Genomic DNA, 22409 nt, shown 5'->3' on the forward strand with positions numbered 1-22409 from the left:
TCTCAGTGATTCGCGGGCAGCATCCTGTGGAAAGTATAGTAACCTTGCAAACTTGGCAGTGGCTGTCAAGGCACAGCAGATGGAGCCCTTGGTCAATTAGTCTCCTAGCTGTTGGAGGTCTGTGAGGTACATTCTCCTGGCTGCCACATGGGTGCACTCCAGACCACAATGTTGATCTGATACCAGTGAAGAAAGAGAGGGAAGGGGAAAGGATTAAGTGGTAAGATCCTCGAACTACAGTGCAACTCTGAGAAATTCCCACCAATCTGATGGAGAGATTCTAAGCAAAGATTATCTGATGGAGGAACAAAATTACCCTCATGAGGCAAAATTAACACAGTTCTTGTTCTCCCACTGTTGTCATTGGAAGAAGCCCAGGAAGGGAGCAGCCTAGCAGATTCTAAAGGTGCAGCAGCTGGGGGCTGTCAGCTAATTACATTCCCTGGAGAAAGTTCTCTCTTGAAGAAAGATCTGGATGGTGAACTTTCATGGCTGCCTCAGAATTTCATGGGCAAAAACTATTTGAAATTAATGTGTCTAGTCAATCCCTGATTTTACAAATTATGAAATTTAATAACTGAATGAAATGACTTTGCGAGGTCACATGGTTAGTTGTTTCACAGTCAAGGCTAAAAACAAAATATCTTTATACTCTACACAGGATTATTTCTACCATACTTCCATGCATTTCCAACATTCAGTTCCACAATATAGCAAATTAGGTTTCCATCTTTACTGTCACCAGTTACAGCTTTCAAATAATTACAGGATGAAGAAAAATCCCAATATGACTTGCATCCTAACTTAATCTTTCTTTTCTTCACAAATTTTGAAACTGTTAATTAAATTCTCAGCACGTTAAAGTCAATAGGTAAAGGTGGTGTTTTCTTGTTTTGTTTTGTTTTAAAATTAACTTCTTTTGATTTGCAAATGAACAGATAAAGCCAGAGGTGGAATTGATTTTTCTAACTTGGTCTGAATAGTGAGTGACCCTACAGAATAGTCCAACTGTCTATCAAGAGAGAATCAAAGGAAACTACTCACTTCTTTGGATGTGCTTCTTTTCATGTATTTGAAGATGCTTCTGTTGACAAGATTACTTGTTATCTGTTAACAAAAAGAGAGTAATAAAAATCACTCATCTACAGTCCATTAACCAGCACGTACTCTTCAAGCGCTGCTTCTGGAATGTGAAATCACAATTTTGTGAAAATACTTGGCAGTGTTTTCTTTTTCTCTTTTTTAACATGCAAGACAACTAACTACAAAGAATGTTGAAACTTGCATAAAGCAAATTCAAGAAATAAAACTTAAAAGGTGAATTTCAGTGCTGTTATTTTCTGATACCGAGTTTTCCCAAGAAGTTATAAAACTAGGTTCGTTGTCCATATTTTCATCTTTTCCTTTTTCAGTCAGTATAAGTGCTATTTGTTTATTAAATTTGCTTTATTTTTGTGTATTCTAGGGTAGCTTATAATAGTTTACAACTTATTGCCAAAACATGAAAAATCCGACCTCTCCTATGAAGTCTTTTATGACTGCATGCTCAGTGATGTCTTCTCCTTATTGTTTCCACAAGAAAACAGAATTTAAAAAGTCAACATCGTAAAGTAAAACTGTGATTACCTATATCAAAAGAGCCAATTTTATAAGAGGACTTTTGCATTATAAGAATAATGTATAATATTTTTTTTTTCTAATGTCAGAGTTTTGGCTTTATAATCTATATGATTAGACAGTAAGTATTAATAAAATATTGGGAGCTGTGCTACAAAATAGTAGTTTTACAGAAGAAATTTAAGACTTGCTTTGGATTCACTAAAGTCTTAATCACCAGGATGTCATATCGAAAGCGGGGTTGGAGACTATCCAATCCAATTTCTTCCCTGTGCATCCTTCTAGAAAATAGCCAAAAAATTAGCAACCACTTGAGTCAGGAGCAACTCTCATTGTTAGAGAGCATCTTCCTTGTGTAGGCTGTGCTCATCTCATCCTCTGGTTTAATGTATTCTCTGAGAAGCCTCTCGAAATTGTTTTAATCCCTTCTTCCATGTGGTAGCACTTTGACATCAAAGCCAACTCTGATGCCTCTTGCCCTCATGCCCTAGCCACCCAATTTTAGCTAATGTATACTAATATAACTTTCTTTTAAAATTAAATATTTTGTTACTGTGGCTTTAAATTCTGGGTTTCATTAAGAGCCTTGCCTAAAGGAAGAGCATTTGGGAGAGTAGATAGAAGTTTTTATTTCCGTGACTGCTTTAAAAAACAAGATTCTTCATGAGCATCAAGGAACAGGAAGAAGTTTAGCGTCTTCAAATCCTGTAGACTCCAGAGTGAAATCTCTAGGGAAATTACAGGGGAAAAGATAGAAAGGGATGAGCTTTAAAAATAACAGAATCTGATAATTAGATTTAATTGGGTCACCTCCTTACTATCATCATAATCTCATCTCTCATTTAGTGTTATTACACATAGCAGGTGAAATGATGAGAACACTTTTGTAGTGAACAAACCGAAAGTCAGTAAAAAGTTAGAAATTTAAAGAAAATAAAAGAAAAAATTCATTGCAGCCATTTTGAAAATTAGCTTATATTTTTGCATATATGCATTCCTAGTTTCCATTATGTAAAAACTAGAATTACATAGATCCCAGATAATTGTGAATGGGATTTTACAATTCTAAGCAGAAGATAAAACTAAAACTATGATTTACCCTTTCTAATATGAATGTTTTAATTATTTTAAATAACAGAGTCATATCAAAGTTCTACAGAAATTAAATTTATACCAGCAGATATGAAATCTAAAAGCCACAATTCACTTTCAGCCATGTTCTAGTAATATTCCTTTAAAAACTGACCATTCAAAATTAACTTCTAGGAAGCTGAAAATATGTGGTTCCTGTTACATAGAAACTTATGGTGAAGTTAGAAACATCATCTGCAGATGTCTTTATGCACAAAGGGACAATATGGTAATTTGTCAAAGTGTATACTATACGTCCTGCTCTAGATTTTTATTTTTTATTGCATATTACCTCTTGATTATGTTATTTGTAACCAGTTTTTGTGATTTTTTACTATTTAGCACTTTGACTTAATCAATTCTTAAAACTCATTAAGGTGTACAACAAAAGGGAAAGATTTGCTATGTTATTCTAGAGGTATTATACTTGTATATAATATTCCCAAATCTCACCAGAAGAGCAAAAAAAAAGAATAAATGCTTATATGAAGCAAAATTATTACCTATATTATTATTCGAGCTTTCTACTCCATATATGCAAAATTATTCCACTGAAAATAGTAGAATTTGTGCAAAATAAAGTAAAAAGCTTATTAAGCTGGAAGCTGAAATTTTCTAATACATTCTGTCCTAGAGTGGTGTATAACATCTCCTATTTTTATTTTGCTAGATTTCTTCTTATTCATTGGTTCTGGAAGTAACACCCGGATTTATTTTAGGAATCTGACTTCCTCATTCATGTGGCTTTAATAGAAGTTCCAATTACTGAACTCTGTTCTGAATTTTAAAAGTGAGGATTCAACTCAGGCTTGGCCAATGAAGTACCTTATCCTTCAAACACATTATTGGCAGAGATCTGACAAAATCTCGAACTTTTATACAAAGACACTGGGAAAGAGAAAGTATTTCCTTTCTCCAGGATGGCTGCCTGAGCTGATATAAGCTTGGGCCTGTCAGAGGCCATGTACTGACAGGGTATGAAGTAAGTCCAAATGCAAAAGCAGGAGCAAGGAGGCCAACTGACAGGGAGAAGTCTAGGAGAAACATACATGAATGAGAACCTGAGGACAACCCTAAGAATGGGATTGCTTCACAAAAGCACCAATAAATCCCTTTTTTCTTGATTTGATGTCTTTATTTTGCAACTACAAAATCCCCACAAATACAAGGTGCAATGAAGTAATAGCCTGCAAAGAAGAACGATGCATAATAACTTGTTCTACAGGAAAATGTAGATCGTAAGTTTACAGTCATAAAACAGTGAAGAGTGACATTTTGTTAAGGAATTGACAAGGCAAACCAATGAGACAGAAAATACTGCGTGGAAATGATGTGTGTGTGTGTGTGTGTGTGTGTGTGTCTTGTGTGTGTGTGTGTGTGTGTGTGTGTGTGTGTGTGTGTGTCAGAGACAGGAAAAGATTGGGAGAGAGAGAGGAGAGTGGGAATTGCTACATATCAATAGAGAATCAGTTGAATACTCACCAAACAGTGCTACAGTATTTGTCCACTTGGGGACAAAAAATCAAGTTGTATACCCACACGATATACTATGTATCTGTGTGTGTTGTTACATAATAAATGTGTGTTTACATGATAAAATTTCAGCTAAAATGTTACAATAAAAATTGAAAATGGACAAAATCTGTAGGTGAATATTTAATGGCTCTACAGATGGCAAAAGACATAATATTCTGAAAAGCAATGGAAATTTAAAACAAAGAATTTCCACACGTGAACATTGGAATGTCCTATAAATCAGAAAACTCAAATCAAAAATAATAAATGTTACTAAGCAAGAGATTAGACAATTTACTAAAGAAACAACAGTGACCCATAATTGTACATGAACATTCAGTATCACCAATACTCAAAGAATGCCAATAAAATAACCAAAAAAATTAAAAAATAAAAATAGAAATAGCATGATGAGAGGATGGCAAAGGGGGTATCTTAATACATTTCTCCTTTTCTGGAAGAAAATCTGCCTCTTTCAGTAAAATTTCTTAGCTTTCACAGTCTTTTAATGACCTTTCTAGGAAACCTCTCAAAGCAAACTTTTCAGTTATTTTCTGCATATTTAAAATAATAAGACACAATAGCAATCTTAATTCTAAGATAGTAATTCAATTATAGTACATTCACACGAAGGAAGATTTGGAAGCTAATTAATTTTTTAGAACATGGATAAATGAGATGTATGCAATAAAGAAAACATAGGGCAGGTAATAAAACCATATATTATTACTCTTATTTTATAAAAGAAAGAAAAACAAGAAGAAAAGAAAAGGCGGGGGGGGGGGGGGGGGAGGAGTCAGAGAAGGAAGGAAGGGCAGGAAGATTTTCCAGAAGAAAAAATGGGAAATTACAAATTTCGGATAAGGGAGCTCATTATAAGAGATTCACCATAAAGGTAGAACACCTTGGAAAAATTCCTTCAGGAAACTTATCATAATTTTTTTACAACCAGTTGTGTTGTTTTTTAATACCAGGGCTAGAAATACAACTTCTAATTTTTTTCAGTATCTGCACCATACTCAAGTATTCTTAGACATTACTGGGAAAGTAGGTTTTAAAAAGTTTGTAATCATTATTTTAATTTCAACTTCAGTTTTATTTACATAAGAATGTCATTAAATTTAGGACTTTAAAATAATAACAGCGGTTGTGAATTGCCTACTTACGTTATAGTTATTTATAAACGAGAAAAAGGATAAAAGAAAGTTCTCAAACCCAAACCACCAAAAAGGCAAATTTTCAAGGCTTTGAAGAAATAGTGAAGAGGAAAAAATGTCTAAATAATTTAGTCATATTCTTCCATACTTTAACATGAATTCATTCAATATTTATTAAATTTTCAGAGAGTATGGTTTGGCAAAAAATAAGCAAGGGGCTTTCTTGCCTTCCAGTTTTCTTGGACGTGAGCAGAAGCTGCAGCAGATTTTCTTGCTGCTGATTTCACAGGATACTTTTTCTTCCTATATATATATTTTTTTCCTCCCAACCTTTATATTGTGAAACAGCTTGAAATAAACCAATATGAGCATCCAGATGAAATTTAAAATCACAAAACAAGTTATCTGCTAAAAGTATTTAGAATCGTTTTTGCTGGGCACAAAATAATGCCTGGCAGTTTAAGGTCAAACTCACCAAAGTCATACTGTACTTGGCAGCCTCTAAGATGGCCCTTAAAAATCCACTCCTCCCGTGGAGAAAGGGGAAGCCTCCTACACTGCTGATGGGAATGCAAACCGGTACAGCCACTCCGGAAACCAGTATGGAGGTTCCTCAAAAAGTTGAAACTAGAGCTACGTTAGGACCCAGCAATTGCGCTACTAGGTATTTACCCCAAAGATACAAATGTAGTTATCCAAAGGGGCACCTGCACCTATGTTTATAGCAGCAATGTCCACAATAGCCAAACTATGGAAAGAGCCCTGATGTCCATTGACAGATGAATGGATAAAGAAGATGTGGGATATATATATTATATATATATATATATATATATATATATATATATATATATATAATGGAATATTATGCAGCCATCAAAAGAATGAATTCTTGCCATTTGCAATGACGTGGATGGAACCAGAAGGTATTATGCTAAGTGAAATAAGTCAATCAGAGAAAGACAATTATCATATGATCTCACTGATACGTGGAATTTGAGAAACAAGGCAGAGTATCATAGGGGAAGAGAGGAAAAAATGAAACAAGACCAAACCAGAGAGGGAGACAAACCATAAGAGACTCTTAGTCTCAGGAAACAAACTGAGGGTTGCTGGAGTGTAGGGGGGTAGGAGGGATGCAGTGGCTGGGTGATGGACACTGGGGAGGGTATGTGTTGTGGGGAGCACTGTGTATTGTGAAAGACTGATGAATCACAGACCTGTACTCCCGAAACAAATAATACCATGTGTTATATGTTAATTACATGTTAGTTTTTTTAAAAAGCCAATAAGTAAATAAATTAATTTTTTAAAAATCCACTCCTCCTGGTAATGACAGCTTTGTATAAAACTCTTCTCCTGAGTAACTTGCTTCCAACCAATAAACTACAGCAATGTTGATAGGATAAGACTTTGTGCTTAGGTTACTTACAAAAGGTTGTGACTTCCACCTTAATAGCTGACTATTGCTTTTGGGGCTTGCATTCTTTGAGGATGCAACTTGTTATGTTGGGGAACTGAGGACAGAATCTAGCCAATATTCAGAGAGAAACTGAGGCCCTCAGTCCAGCATCCTGAGAGGAACTGAATATTCTTGGCATCCACAGAAAACCTGAGAGTTGTGCCTTTAGGTGAGATGGCAAACCCTGAGTCCACACCTTAATTTCAGTCAGTCTTGTGAGAAACAAGGAGACAAAGGACCCAGCTAAACCGTGCCCAGATTACAGACCCACAGGAACTGTGAAAGAATGGGAGTTGTTGCAGTCTGCTAATTTGTGGGGTGATTTGTGAAGCAGCAATAAATAATTAATACACAAAATTTACCTTCATCATGAGGAGTTCAAATACACAATTGGTATAGTTAATACACTTATGGTGTTACCCAAGATCACAAGTTTCTAGAAATACTGAATTCAATCGCTTCTATATAGTTCATACAAAATGGATTCTCTATTTTCTGAAAGTAGCTTTGCTAGTTTCATCTGTTACTGGTGAAATTGAAGAGGTAGAGAAAGGAAATTAACGTTAAGTTTGAAGTTAGATTAGAAAAATTTCCTCCAGAGTAAACATAGTGCACTGTACATATCTAATGGAATTATGGGATTTGTTTAACCATAATTGAGATGATAGCCAAAATATCCTATAACCAGACAGACCACCCTCATCCATAGAGTATATTCATTCATTCATTCATTCATTCATTCATTCGTTTTTTCCATTAATATTTATTTAAGTATATTCTTTTTATCAGAAATTCTTACAGATGTGTGAACCACACAGGTAAGCAATACACATGATTCTACTTACCTCCAACTACAACTACAACCTTTGAGGTTGAAGGCCATTGCCAGAGTTGGAAACTGTTTACCTAAGTCCACATCCATAGAAATTCCACTGACCATTTGGACTGTGGGATTTGGAGCTCAATGGCCTTGATTTTTACTTCTTAATAAAACTGAAGTTAGATATTCGTACATAATCCTTTTCTTCACATTGTTTACTTATAATATTTATCATGAAAGAGTCATAAGTTATGATAAATCATTCTTCAGTTGGGGGAAATGCGTATGTACATTTTTTAATCATGGTAAGTTAAACACATAAAAATTTTGTGTTTTTTTCATGTAAAATAAATTCAAATATGCTATTCATTGTATAGAATCAAAGAAAGACTATACGGTTTGTGTATTTAAATAAAGTCTAGATTGTGAATTTTGAATGAGTTCTAGAATCAATTTTGGAGGCAAATTGCAGTTTTGTCTTTTTCTAAATATACTCTGCATGGTAACTATTTCAAGTTTGCTGACTATTGTCATTGCCTACAGATATTTGTCCTTTCTCTATTTAGTATATGGGAAAAGTATGTATATGCAAAAAGATAGATTTTGCTTTAGCCATCACTTTTTGGCAGATCATGGGGCTACTGGCAGTAATAGAAGTTAATCTAACCCCTATTTTTCCTACTTCATGCTACACACATGTGAGGGACCTCATCCAATCCCCAGAAGGGAATTATAATTTTTAAAAAAGCGTGTTTTTTATTATTGATTCTAACATCGTAATTCTCGGTTTCATTATGCAATTATTAGGGTCATTTCAGTACCTTACCAACTAGAAACACAATCATGCAGATGTCAAATTCTTCCACTTTTTAAAGGGAATGTTGCACTACATGCAAAACATTCCAAAGGTGAAAAATTGTTTCTTTGTTACAGATGAGACAATATTTTATTATAGTTCCATGCAAACTGAGGAATTTTATTATCAAATTCTTCATTTTGCCTTAAATATCTCATTAATAAATATGCCAATGATAGTACTGTATTACTCCTAAGTCTCAGTTTCAAAGTTTTCCTCGATTACTATTATTTCAGTAAGGAATCATTTTAACATGGGCTATGTTCCCAACTGTTATTTCGGACAGTGCTTGGACTGTCCAGTTCGGACACTGTGATTGCCTGACAGAGCATGCGGTGATTTTAGAGAGCCTTTACCTTGACATGACTAACCCAACAGAAACTATTTCAGGGAAGGAAGAAGAGACGACAAACCAGTCCTAGACAACTGAACTCCATGGTTTACTAGGGAGTGCATTGCTTTTACAATTTGAATATGGTTTTGAAAAATGAGACCATGGATGATCATTTCTAACACAGTTACAACCAAATGTATTGGACATGATTTCCGTTGTACAAATACACACTCTCCCTTTCTTAAAATTTCTTGTTAGCAGTTAGTTTATTGTTGCTTCCTTTTTATTATCTTCAGAAGCCAGACCACAACTGCTGCTATTACTACTACTACTGCTGCTGCTATTAACAGTTAGTATTTATTGGGTGTCTCTGTATTCTAAACCTTATATGTACTAAGTCACTGATTTCTTAGAACAATTTCATCAAGGTAGTACAATTATCATCATCCCCATTTTTCAGTTAAGGAAACAAGGAGAAATGATTTCATGTGGTACACATCCACTCAGTTTTGGAGTTAGGATTTACTGAAGCTAGTCATGGTCTTTTTTTTTTCTTTAAAGATTTTATTTATTTATTTGACAGAGAGAGAGACAGCCAGCGAGAAAGCAAACACAGGCAGAGGGAGTGGGAGAGGAAGAAGCAGGCTCCCAGTGGAGGAGCCCGATGTGAGGCTTGATTCCAGAAGGCCAGGATCACACCCTGAGCCGAAGGCAAATGCTTAACGACTGAGCCACCCAGGTGCCCCAGTCATGCTCTTAATACATAACCAATACTTCATCCAAGCAGGTACTAGAAGCACGTGAGTATTCTGGTGAATTTCAGGGGTAGTGATCGCTTGACTTTTTTTTACAATGTACATGCATCATATAGTTATTCCTCTGGTAAAATGTTTGTAACTTCTTGATTATTGCTCCTCAACAGTGCTAACTTTTACGAGCATGAGGAGTAGTTAATACAATAATTAATTCTAATGCTAAGCATTTTATGCGGCTTATGCAACCAAATATCTATGTATGAATATACTTCAATTTGGCAAATATATATATATTCTATTAAATAAATGTGTGTTAAGGTGAAAGGAAATTTTACATAGATGGTCACTTCCCACATAAATAATGTTACCTATATATGACAGATTAATAATAAGTGCCATTTTCTTCATCGTGAATATTAGTTCTGGTGGCTCGTGTTTTCTGTAGCTAGAGACGACCATGCCACCTGCTGTATGGAGAGGTGCTGTCATGAACAGTGAGACAATGAACTCATGAAGCCGGAAACACGGTCTCCCAGTTAATTTTACTCATTATATTTACATGATGAGATTGAAAGTCATGAAAAGATACTAAGAATGTTTTCAGATAAAGAATGGATGGTTATGCCTGCCCTTAACAATAAGAGCAAAGTTAATTACCTGTAGCCGTGATCTTAGGCATTAATTCCTCTTCTCCCTTTCCCTCCTCCCTGCCTCACACAGAACATGTGCCTCTATGGTACCAAGATTTTATTTATTTATTTATTTATTTATTTATTTATTTATTTATTATTTAAGAGAGAGAGAGAGAGAGAGAGAGAGAGAGAAGAATGTAAGAACCAATGAGGAGATTAACGGAGGGGAAGGAGAGGGGGCGCCCAATGCAGGGCTGGATCTCAGGACCCTGAGATCATGACCTGAGCCAAAATGAAGAGTCTGAGGCTTAACTGACTGAGCCACCCAGACTCTATGGTATCATGAAATATACTCCTAAACTTTTCAATTTCTAATTCACCTCTTCTATATAAATCATATATATAGCATGATTCAAAATGTTTTTATCATAGGGTATGATCTCCGAACCATGTCCACTGATGGGGCACTGTCAGTATTTGTTCAGGATGTCTTTCAGAAACATACCAAATAGAATGCTAGAAACAGCAGGAGTAAATCAAACAAAAAGAACATCTGGTCTTTTTAAGAGGAAAATCATAAAGGTGACGAGACACCAAAGGAAGCAGACACATCACTGGAAACCTCTTGTGAGCAGGTTGAGAAAACACAAATACAAATACTTAGGGACAATGTCATTGTATGTGCAACAAATAAAACATTAAGGAATACTGAAAGCATATTAAACAAAATTACATTAACAGCCTCAGTCTGGGTTCAAATCCATGTTTCTCTACTTGCTATCCTCTTCAAAACTCAGTTTTACTTGTCATTAAAATGGAGGTGACTGTGGTACTCATCTCTCAGGATCACTGTGGCAGTTAAACTAGAGAGTCCACATAAAACAAAAAGGGCAGTTCTTAACACAGAGTAAAGACTCAAATGTTCGACAATGAAAAAGTATCTATCAGGAAGGAATACAAATCTGGTTATGTATGTTTTCCAAAATTTGCTTTCTTTTTCAAATTTTCTATTGCCTAATCCAAGTCATTTGTATTTCCACATGGTTTTTAGAGAAGGTTTCTCTATTACCACAAAAGAAAGCAGACTGAAATTTAAATTTATTGTCTTAAAACTATAGATCAATTTGGGGGAACAATATTGAGTTTTCCAATCCCTGAGCAAGAAAATCCCATTATTTATTTAGGTCTTTTAAAAATTCTTTCAGCAAAAATCTAACACATTTCTCTCAGAAAAGATCTAACACATTTGATTTTAAAAATATTATAAATAGTACTTAATAATTTTTCCAGTTGTTTGTTGCTAGTATATGGAAATATAGTGATCATACATCAAATGATCTTTCTAAATTCACTTATTAATACTAATATTTTTGTACATTCCTTTGAATTTTCCAGACATACTTATACCACTTGTGATAAATTTAATTTTACTTTTTTCTCTCCAATCTATTTATAAGCTTAACTGCCTTGTCTTGTACTGTATTGGCTAGAATCTTCAGTACAAAACTGGAAAGTGATGAGACTAGATATCCTTATCATAAAGAGAAAGCATTATATATTTCACCTTTTAGTATGTCAGCTGTATGTTTTAGTATGATAGATAATCCTTTATGACATTAAGGGAGATTACTCCAATTCCTTGTTTTTTGAGAATGTTTATCATAAAGCATTGTTGAATTTTATTAAATGCTTTTACTGGAGATGGTTATATGGTTCTTTTCCCTCATTATTGTTGATAGCCTGGGGAACAATAATTAATTTCAAATTCCCAAAATAACTCCAACTTGGACATGGTGTTTTATATGTATGTGTGTGTGTGTGTGTGTGTGTGTACCTACCTTATTGTGTATACATACATACAACACAGATATGATTATGACTATTTTGCTCATTATTTTTATGTCTATGTACATGAGACATGTTATAACTTTCCATTCTTGCAATGCTCATATGACATATTGGTATGATGATTATGCTGGCTTCAAAAAATGAACTGGGAAGTATTTCTTCCTTTTCTATTCTCTAGAGATAATTTGTATAAATTTTTAATCATTTATTCCTTTAATATGTGTAGAAATATGTCAGTAAAGATAATCTTTGAGACTGGAATTTTCTTTTTTGGGAAGGTTTTAAATTATGATGTTAATTTCTTTCCAATTAATTTCTTATTTTTAAAAGATTTTATTTGTTCATTTGAGAGAGAGAGAGAAAGAGAGTGAGCAAGCACAAGTGGAGGTGAGGGGCAGAGGGAGAGGGAGAAGCAGACTCCCTGCTGAAGGGGAGTCCGACATGGGGCTTGATCCCAGGACCCTGGGATCCTGACCTAAGCAGAAGGCAGCCACTTAACTGACTGAGCCACCCAGGTGCCCCTCAATTTTCTAGGTTGTGATTTTTACATTTAATTCTCAAGTCTAATGAAGGTTAAGAACAATAGTATAGAATGAGTGCTGACAAGTGAAACTCAGGTAAATATAAGAACTCAGAAAACGTTGGAAGGGTATCACTGCATACAAAAGTTCCAAGTTACTGATGTTAGAAAATATGGAAGGGTGATATAGGAGATACTTGTCTCATTTATAATAAACATGAATTATATTTATAATTTTTAAACTGTATTTTTCTTAAGAAACAAGATTTTATGAGAAGTTTGAGGAAATTGTTGATTTATTTTGCTATATTATTTTTATACCTAAATACAATTATCTAAATTCACTGGTGCTCAAAACTGTCAGTTATCTATATCCTTTCTTCCATCTCCTCTATCCACACACATAAACAACCTACACATTTCAAAAGGATGAACAAATTTCTTTGTATTTGGTTTTAATTATGTCCCCTGATTGGTTCATTCATGTCTGAAAATCAAGGATTTCTCTTTTGAAAGAATTTTAACAATTTGTTTGATATAAAGAATATCTCTACCATAAGTGTGCTTGATTTTTCTTTGAAAGCACTCATGCCTTTCTAATTTGAACTGGCCTGAGAGGCAGAAAAAAGCATATTCATTCTTTGTCTGAGTCCAGAATCTTTACCAGGGTCATCCACGAAATAGTTCCGTATGCCACTGCACAAAATGATACATTTATATTAAATTACCTTGTTTCCTTGTAGTTGGTGATATATATTAACTATCACTTTCCTAACGCAAAGTGAGAAAGTAAAGAATAAAAAATAGAGTATCTATATTAGTATCACTTTTCTAAATATATCATTAACCCTTAAGAAAGTTATTTTTTTCACCTTGTGTATTACTTAGCATAGAAAATAGATTTTAAAATGCTTACTCTTGGGGCGCCTGGATGGCTCAGTTGTTAAGCATCTGCCTTCAGCTCAGGGCCTGATCCCAGGGTTCTGGGATCGAGCCCCTCATCGGGGCTCCCTGCTCTGCTGGGAGTCTGCTTCTTCCTCTCCCACTCCTCCTGCTTGTGTTGCTTCTCCCTCGCTGGCTGTCTCTCTCTCTGTCAAATAAATAAATAAAATCTTTAAAATAAAATGCTTACTCTTGAGTTATTCATTTATTCAATAATTTTTATTAAGCACCTACTATATATTATCACTGAGTTTAGTGTTCATGCGGTGAGGATTGATAAATGTCTAAGTAGTTACTCTCTTGTGCTAAAATAACACATTGAAGGACTCTTCAAGTAGAGTCCTAAATTATGTACTTCATAAGTCAACCCATGAGAAGCCGTAGGAGAGTAATGTGTTAAATATCATTTTTGTCTGACAGAGTTTTTATGACATAGTTGAAACTCAAGTATTTCATTAAGTACCTGATTAAATCATTAGGCAGATTTGTTTTTAATTTAATGTTCATCAGTAGTATATTTCACAAATAAGTTTTAATAAAGATAGATTCATCATCAGTTAAGCAGATTTGCTTAAAACTCTTAACCTAATTTCAACTATAACTTAATTTTTGGAAAATATTAATAAGTTATTATCAAGTTTTAAAACATCAAAGTTAATGTACTTCAAAATCAGTATTCTTTCCTGTAAACTGGAAGCTACTTTTATACTAGGGATATATCTTATTTTCTTTGAAACCTTAGCACTAAACAGAGGTTGGACAGTAAATGTTAACTGAATGAGTCAAAAAATGTCATATAATTTCTTTGTGGAAAAGAATGACAAAAAATGTCATTTTTGTGATGTCACCAATTTAAAACCTGATGGTGGGGGGAAAAAAGCACCTTAATGGGAAAATTTTAAATAAATAACTTGGATACATTTGTATTGAATTTCAGTGTAACTTTCTCAATTGTCAATACTGGAATTCCTCAATTACTTCACCTTCTACTTTCTAGCTGTTCTTTTGACCAGAAGCTGAGGCTTTTAGCTACTGAATTAGGGGGCTGGCTTAGGAAATATCTCATCATGCTTAGCTCCAAGAAGCTGATTCTCTGCTGTTTGTCTATTCATCAAAAAGGGGAAAAAAAATTACATGAAGCCAGACTTTTCCACTTCTCACACCTCCTTCCTTAAATCTAAACCAAGTTAACATCTTCAAATAAGAAAATGGAAATTGGCATACTACTCTTATTTGTTCCAGTCAAGGTCATTTTACTTTCAAGGACACGTGAATCACTTACACAGGATCAGATAAAGGGTTGTTGTGAAATAAATCCAGAGTCAGAGACTTTGAGAAATGAACATAAGGAGAGTCTGGTCTCACAGAACCTAGGAAGCAGGTGCTAACTGAACTTAATCTCTGGCTCTCAGAGTTTATACGGCTCTTGTTTTTGCCTCTCTGCTTGTTTGCTGTACTTTCCCATTTCGGTCGGTAGAATGGTCTCCTCTGCTTATGTATCACCCTTAAGTGACTCAATTCCTTCAGCTTTAACCACAAAATATATCATTTGCCTGGCATCCAGTACTGGTTGACTACATTCTTCTTGAAGTTCTGAAGGGAAGTAATCTGATTGGCTCAGTCCCCCCTTATGAAGCCCTCTTCCACCTGTGGGTCCTGTGACGACCCTAATGCGGCAGCAACGTTTAGGGCTCCGGATTCCTTCACACCAGAGCAGCCCAGTGCAGAAAGCCTGCATGGGGTAAATGCTCTGTAATGGGCCCTGAATGAAGCAGGCAGGAACACTCCCTGGTAAAATAACGCATCAATATAAAGAGAGCGGTTGCCCTTGTTCACTGTGCAATGGAATATGAGTCTATTTTCTTTCTTTCTCTGTTTTTCTTTTATTGCTCTCTGTTTAGAAGCTTTGCGAGTTCAGCTAATTTAGCACAACGTTTAAATGGTTTTAAAATTACTTTCTTCGTTTCTATTGTCTGCCTAGACCACTTCTTTTTCCTTACTCATCTCTTTTCTCCACTTTCAAATACCAATAACCTACATAATGGTAACTTAAAAGTAATTAAGAAATAATTATAAAACATAATTTTACATGTATTCCTCCTAAAGACTTAGTTTATGTTGTCTCTGTGCTCTCATCCCCCATGTGATAATGACAATAAGGACGGAGGCGCAGAACATACCGGCCGCGCTCGGGAGTTAGCCCATTCAGTTTCGCATTCTAGCTCCCCCCTATCTAAGCATTAAGATCTTGGACCATGTGCTTCACTCATATAAATTGCTTAATACATGTAGTTCACTACATATATTAGCCATGAAATAGGTGCTTGAAAAATATCAACTACACTACTATAGTACAATTGCTAAATACCAGTAGAGCTATTATTACAATTACTATTTACTACTTATGAATTATCTTTAAAGCTTATTAGTTCCTTAGAGTTTGAAAATTAATTAAACATATTCAATCACACTTCTGTGGCTTTTTTTTTTTTTAAGATTTTATTTATTTATTTGACAGAGATAGAGACAGCCAGCGAGAGAGGGAACACAAGCAGGGGGAGTGGGAGAGGAAGAAGCAGGCTCATTGTAGAAGAGCCTGATGTGGGGCTCGATCCCATAACGCTGGGATCACGCCCTGAGCCGAAGGCAGACGCTTAACCGCTGTGCCACCCAGGCGCCCCACTTCTGTGGCTTTTTGACAAAGAATATATAACAATTTAACATGACCCTCATCAATAACCTTCTGTCAACTTTACCTTTCCTGAATAATGGTCCGTTGGAAAAATTCTATCTGCTCAATAGAGATTCACCCAAAAATTTTGCTCTGTTTATCCTATGAAACTTGTTACTTTCAGGGCTACATTACTGCATTTACTGTTTACATCTTTCCTCCTAATGCTCCATTCTCATCCTGATTGACAGTTCAGAATACATCTAGGTTTTCGAGGGGGGGGGGGATTAAACTATCTAGCTTTGGCTTTTTTATGACTTTTATTTTTATTTAAATTATATTGTTTTCAATTATCTTACATAAGAATAAGAAATAATTGAATATATAATATTCCATTTGAATGAAAATTGCATGATTTTATCAGTTAAATACTTTACTGTAGTCAAGCAAATAAAGCTTTTTTGATGAGCCGACTTTCAAAATGAATTTTGCTACCTGTATTAGAGGTTCTACATTTCTGAATGTACCTAACATATTCTTAGGGGAAAGAAAGTACAAATGAAGGGAGGATACTGGACAGTGTTTCAAAATAAAGCACACATCATTTTCTTTATACAACCTTAGTTGTCCATTTTATAAGAACGGTATACATGAATACGCTCTGACTCAAACATGCATCAATTAAAATGCAGAACAATCTTTTCCATTGGGATAATTCACATCGTGGCAACCCTTCATGTCCCTCAAATCTTGGTTTTATGTAAACGTATATATCACAAGTGCAAATCAAGAGGGAGGTCTTTTTTAGATTAATGTTAAATTTGAAGAGACATGACAACTAAATTGCTGGAAAAAAACATTCTTTGGTGCCTCCAATCTTATTTCTGAGAATGGCATTCTCCATGCCTGTTCCCTAAACTCTTTCCAGGAAGGGCTCTTTAAGCACGGCAGCGGGTTTAGAGTCATCATGACACTGAAATTCTTCAGCTAGTCATCCTTGGGAGGAGGCTTATGAAACAGATGTACGGGAAACCTTATATTTACAAGTGACGATAGTAATTCAAGTGGAGATAATAGAGATTAGACTTTTCTTTCACTTTTATAAAAGCCTAATGTTATTTAAGTGAAACAGTTATATTTCACTGTAAATAGATAAAATAAAATTACATTAATTATAAATGTTTGAAACTGAATCGATGTTTTCTTAACCCCACCTAAATTATCTTGTCATATGAGTTTTGTTTTTTTTTTTTAACTGTTTTTGGTGGGGTTTTTTTTGTTTATTGGGTTTTTTTTTTTTTTTTTTTGGTCTGTTTTTTTCTTCTCCAGTCAATGATATTTGTATTCTGACAAAACAGTAGCAAGTTTACAGACGTTTTGAGGTCACTCAATTAAGTGTTTTTGACCACAAAACCCCCTCAAAACCCAACTGTGTTGTTGTTGTTGTTTCTAATTTTAAAGTAGAAATAATGTTTTTTGTAGCAAGTGAGTGATTTTAGAACTAATTATCTTGATGTCTCTGGCTTTACTGTACATTTTATACTTCTGGAAGGAGTGTGATCTTTACAATTTGAAGAGAAGTAATAGTTACATAAATCTATATGTTGTAAAAGTACAATTAAATAAAATGTAATGCAACTGCATTTACATGGCACTCACACTATTTACAAAGAGAAGAACATTATATTTGCATTTGCACTGCCATGCCTAATAGATGGCACATCTCAGACACTAATCTTTTAGTAGGTAAGTGCTAGAGCCTATGTTACTGGATAGGAGTTGATACTTAATCTGTGACTCAGAGGCCAAGAAACATAGCTAAGAGAAGGGGTAGAAGGAGTATTTCCAGAAAGGGGGAATCAAGTTATTAATTAATTGGTTTATTCATTCAGTGTGCCTTTGCAAAACACCATGCTGAATCCTGTTGGGAGACTGAGGGAGTAAAAAAGGCAAGTAAAATGATGTACCTTCCTTTAAGTCATTTGAAAAACAGCAGAGAGAACACTCATTTGCCTGATTAGAATAATGGAGTGTACAGAGGAGTTGTGAGGAACGTGTTGAGTAATGAGCTGAGCCGAAAACTGGCAGCCTCAACGTCCCATGTCGTTGTTACAATATGAGGTTCTCTGAAACCTCATCTCAAAAGCAAGGCTAGAAAGAATGCCAGATGGTGAGGTGACTTTTAAATCCCATCCCTGGGTCAAAGTTGATGACCAGATGTAATGGATCTGGAAGAAGGAGGTTGAGCCAGATGGAAAAGGATTTTTAAACACACACACATAAACACACTTTCACTCTACATATTACAGGAAGACCAGAATCCTGTTCTATCTTTAGTAAGTCACTATTATTGTGTCTATTTTCCAAATAAAGTCTTTTAAAGTTAAAGGTATTAATAGTGAGAGAGTTACCAGTTGTGGCATTATGTTAACAAAAATTATGAAACTCCATTTGTTGTTAAAATGTTATATTAGCTTGGTTATTAATCAAATGGCAGTAATAGTAAGTATTGATGTGTCAATATCAGTGACCTTGACCCAAAATCCTTATTATAGTATAAAAATATTAATAAGATTTTTTCTTCCAAATCCCCATCACTTTTTGAGACACTAGCTCTCAATCTCCAATGTAGACTTCCATTTCTTAGGTCTTACCTCACGTTTTATTTTTCTCACATTTCTTGTACAGTCTTCCAAATCAAAACCCTCTCTGATGTCCATTCCCCTGTAGTACATGGTCTGGATATCTGAATAACCCTCTGGAAATAAAACAATGAGATACTGAATCATTGAAAATACACATACTTTTAATTCATTACTGGACTAATAAAACAAAATAAAGAAATGTTTAGTGACAAACAAAAACAATCAATAAGAACAACAATGATAAAAATAGGGAGGCAAAATGAAAATAGAACCCAAGCTGAATATATGCTCAAACTGGAGTTTACACCAATAGATCTTCAATAAAAGAATTTCTATCAGATATACTTAAGGAAAAGAGACCTAAGATTCAAAAGGGAATAATGAGCAAAGAAACAAATAAATATGTAAGTAAATTGAAATATGTGTCATCTATGTAAGGTAATAATAGTGTAGTCTAACTGTATATTTGACAAAAAATATAAATAAAATTTTATATAATAATAGCAAATAAATCAGGAAAGGGGAGATCAGAACTTAAGTGTTCTAGGTGTCTTGTATCATTTGGTAGGGGATTGAGATATTAAATAACTTTATAAAGTTATTAAGTTAATTATATATGATAAAGTTTCAAAGTGTTACTATCCAAAAGGAAAAGATTAAAAGGAAAAAGCAATCAGTATGCCAAAAAAAAGTAAGATACAAGAAAAATGGAAATGGAAAAAGTGACACATTAAAAATATAAAGTAAAAATGGTAAAATGAGTCCAAATATGTCGGTTATCAAAATAGATGTAATAGGCCAAGCTTGACAGATAGAAGACAGGTTATCCAATAGGATAATGAAGTAAAATCCACTGAAGTGTATACTACCTGTATAAGAACGATATGGGAGGTGCAGAAGCATCTTCAATGGCAAAACTATGCAGTAATTAGTCAACATTCCAAGGACAACTGTCCACAAGTCAATGCCATGAAAATGGCAGTGAAGTTGGAGTGGAAGAGATCAGTGTAAGAGTAAAATTGATTCATGTATGCCTTAAGAAACATACAACCCAATTCAATAACTGTATCTTTTTTCGATCACAATTTAGATAAGCCAACTGTAAAAAGACCTGTTTTAGGCAATGAGGGGAAATCTGAACAGGAAAATAGTGGTGAAGCCAGTTTGAACAGGACAAACTAAGTTTTGAGGCCTGTTACTGAAGTTTCAGGGGTTGGTTCAGGAATGAAGATTATACGTGTAGGATGCCAGTGCTGCAAAACCACAGTCTGTATCTTGAGGAGCAGGCAAAGCAATCATAACCCAAGAGGTCAACTATTTCACATAAATGGTGCATCCATCTGAAACGTCTTGTACGTTTCTTTGGCTATGTTGATTTGTCATATCTCAATGAGATCATAAGCAATGAGATTTTAAGCATTCTAAACTATATTATGAACCTCCCTACAGTGGGAGCTCTAAAGCTACACCTGTTATTAGACTCTAAATATCAGTAATTCTTTTAAATTATCAAGGTTTAATTTTGTATGAGTTCTGGATCAATATCATATAGTCAATTCTGTTAAAATGAAAAAGTATAATATAGTTTACTAGTACATAAAAACTGAGTATGCCAATATATTTCCTCTAGTATAGAGATATTTTAATGTCGTAAAATACATACAGAAAGGCTTGATTTTTTGTAAGTGAAGATTCCACCATTAACACATTGAGTCCTGAAGGGCTCCCTCCTTACCCACAGATTAGGTCACCAGCATTCACTACAACTTTCCTCTCCAACCCTTGTTCAGGATATATTTCTAGGCTGCATTCCAGGATCCACCTCACTCCTCCTAAGTGTCACTAAACTTTGAATTTGGTCCCCGCCTTTTTCTTGGTTTTAACATTTCACCTTTTGAGAACTCATTTACGTCTCTGCATGACACCGCAACTTCATCTTACTCTTCGCCTTTCCTTCAACGCTCTCGGATGAAACTCAACCCCAATTATAGCCGCCATAAAGCTCAGGTCTAAGGTGAGGGCCCAGATGTCCACCTGTCCAATAGAAGAGATTATGCGTTCATTTAGAAAGAATGGAATTCTAAGCCTATTCTTTATTATGATGGGTCCTTCTGGCCAGGTTATTATAACGCTCATATATCATGTCCAGATGGTCAAATATGTGCAATTTGTGATTCAACAACATTGATGTTGACCTCCAAGGGAAAATGTGGATGAATATGAAGTGTGGAAAGTATGCTAGGCTGTTTGTTGTATCTGTGACATAAACCACGTCTACTGATCTTCCTGGGTCTTTTTTAACTTGCCTATAAAGTTTATTCGAACTAGGCTTTTTGGTAAGATTTCTGTTTATTAAATTATATCTTGCTTCTGTATCTTTTTTCATGATGCATCCTATGGGTGCCAGCTTGCTCTGAGCGGTCTGGGCTGTAAAAGTGACACCTATATTTATGTTCCAACATCACCTCATGTTATGACTCTCTTACATTTTTAACTACATTATCATTGTTTTTTTGTCTCACTGAACTAGAAGACTCCTATTCATCTTTATTTTCTCAGTGTCTATCATGGAATCAATGTGTGTTCATTAAATTTGTATTACAAATATAAATGATAAATGTCTGATTACATTATAAATAATATTTTTTATAGTTTGAATCTATATCATTATGTAATATAGTTTCCTTTTTAAAAAAAAGGGATTTATTTACTTTGGAGAGAGAGAGAAAGAGAGTGAGGGGCAGAGAGAGAGAATCCTAAAGCAGACCCCCCACTGAGCACAGAGCCTGACCCAGAGCTGGACCCCAGGACCCTGAGATCACGACCTGAGCCAAAACCAAGAGTCAGCTGCTTAACTGACTGAGCTACTCAGGAACCCCGTATATTCTTCTTTTTTCATTGTGCCCTGTTGACCAGTTTTGAGTCCCTGACTAGAGTTCAGTAAGTCCCTTTCCTTGGGCAGCTAATTAAGTACATAGCCAACTACTTTGCTTATTGAGCTCTCACACTCCAAGCCACTATGAGTCAGCCTTAATCTCCCCCAGCACAAGTAACACACAAGTGAGAATGCCCCTGTGCCTTCGAGCCCACCAAAATATTCAGTTCAGCCAATCCGCAGGGAACTTGAGAAACTGTGCTAATTCCACCCTGCTTGCCTCTTACACCTCCAGCTTGCTGGTGCATTGTCCCTGCTCTGCTACTCTGGGCCCTGCCTGGAGACCTTCTCTGGTGGGCTCTGTAAGAAACAAAGGACTCTATCTTTCATATACCTGAATGTTAGGGTGTTAGGCCCTACCCATCAAAAGAGTATTTATTTATTTAAAAAATTTTTAAAAAATTTTAATTATGTTATGCTAGTCACCATACAGAAAAGTATTTAAATCTAATATAACACATGGCAACCCCTACCTAAAGCTCTGTGCATCAAAGAAAAATAATTTAACATTTGTATTCAGGACTCCAAATAACAAGTGTTCCTGAGAATTTGGGAACCAAAAAAATCTT

General features: G+C 35.0%; 1 long non-coding RNA gene across 1 annotated transcript; it reads right to left on the reverse strand.

The window, feature by feature from the left end:
• Positions 1-938: 938 nt before the first annotated feature.
• LOC130542057 (uncharacterized) lies at positions 939-21235 on the reverse strand. The gene is made up of 4 exons (XR_008956341.1): positions 20797-21235; positions 18915-19018; positions 13564-13737; positions 939-1107 (listed from the first exon to the last, which is right to left on the reverse strand). It is a non-coding gene; the product is annotated as an uncharacterized LOC130542057 (long non-coding RNA).
• Positions 21236-22409: the final 1174 nt, after the last annotated feature.

This window comes from Ursus arctos, unplaced genomic scaffold (assembly GCF_023065955.2).
Source record: "Ursus arctos isolate Adak ecotype North America unplaced genomic scaffold, UrsArc2.0 scaffold_3, whole genome shotgun sequence".
In the NCBI taxonomy this organism is placed as follows: domain Eukaryota; kingdom Metazoa; phylum Chordata; class Mammalia; order Carnivora; family Ursidae; genus Ursus; species Ursus arctos.